Source organism: Chiloscyllium plagiosum, chromosome 10 (assembly GCF_004010195.1).
Source record: "Chiloscyllium plagiosum isolate BGI_BamShark_2017 chromosome 10, ASM401019v2, whole genome shotgun sequence".
Lineage (NCBI taxonomy): Eukaryota > Metazoa > Chordata > Chondrichthyes > Orectolobiformes > Hemiscylliidae > Chiloscyllium > Chiloscyllium plagiosum.
The window spans coordinates 4,522,860-4,524,485 of NC_057719.1; positions in this window are offsets into that span (position 1 = coordinate 4,522,860).

Here is a 1,626-nt window from a genome sequence, read left to right on the forward strand (position 1 = left end):
ATTAAAGCCCACCACTGAATTTGGCCTGAAGCTATGGGTGGCATTACCTTGTACTCTTTAAGAAGACCTAGCAGGGTTTGCGATTGGTTGTTATTTCAAATTTATGTCTGTAAAGGTATTGGTGGAATCTCCTGACTCCAAATATGACCACCAAACCTTCCTTCTCTATCTGGGTGTATTTATGCTCTGCATTAGCCAAAGTCCTGGATGCTTACACTAGAACATAGATAGAACATAGAACAATACAGCACAGAACAGGCCCTTCGGCCCACGATGTTGTGCCGAACATTTGTCCTAGCTTAAGCACCCATCCATGTACCTATCCAATTGCCGCTTAAAGGTCACCAATGATTCTGACTCTGCCACTCCCAAGAATTTTCAGCATTGTTTTGCATGAGGTTCACTGCAGATGTTACCTAGTAAGGTAATGAAACATCTAGAAATGAACCTTTCAGCTCAGCGAGCAAACCTACATTCAAAACCTCAACCTGAGCTACAAATCTTCTCAAAACCCAATATATATTTTAATATTTCCATGTAACAAGCATTTTATTGTAACTCTGTTGCACCTTCAGTTTTGTATTTCATTTGCTAAATCAATACTGAACTTTGGGAGAATAGTATGATTAGAGTGTAGGATGAGGAAAAAATGTTTATTTGATGGAAGAATTTTTGAATGTGCGAAAAATATGCAGATTTAGCATTTTTAAATTATTTCTTAAATTCTGGTTGGGTTTGCAATTATTCCCATCCATAATTGCCCCTGTGAAGCCAGTAGTGAATTGATTTGTTGACTCACTGCAGCTCACATGGGGTACGGTTCTCCAAAATGATGTTCCAGGTGCTCAGTGGGTTTTCAAAATTTTGATACAATGTAACAGTGAAGGAATAGTGAATATTTCCAAGTGAGGCTGGTGAGTGGCTTCAACAGGACCTTACAGCTAACACTGTTCCCATGCATCTAATGCCCTTCTCCGAGTTGGGAGGTTTGTGAGTTTGGAAGGTGCTATCTGAGGAGCCTTAGTGAGTTTGTGCAGTGCATCATGTAGGTGGTACACATTCCTGTGCTGTGCATTGGTGTTAAAGAGGGTGAATGGTGCTGTGATTGGGCTGCTAAAATCTATTGGCTGCTTTGTCCTGGGTGGTGGTGAACTTCTTGAGTGTTTCTGGAACCGTGCTCATCACAACAAATGAGAGGATGTTATCATACTCTTGATTTGTGCCTTGTAGCTATTGGACAGACTTTGCGAAGTCAGGAGGTAAGAACAGACAGGAGGGAGAGGTGCATTGAATAATTTTCACTGTCAACTTATGTCCCAATCAGATATGTATTTTTAAATTGTTTTTTCTTTTCCTTTTAAAATTGGCCGTGATGTGTTCTCTCAAACTAAGAATGTGAAACCCAATTTAAAATGATACAGAGCAAGTTCTTTAAGGTCAAAGCAAATGAGAGATTATTATTGCATTAAATTACTTTTCTAATTATTACTGCAATCTGAGGAATGGTATGCAGCATATGCACAAACACATACATCCAAAAAAGAAAGGAAAGAGAAAAGATGAAATAGGCTGGGGCTTTTCTATTTGAACTTTGAAGAATGATAGGTGATCCCATTAAGACATACA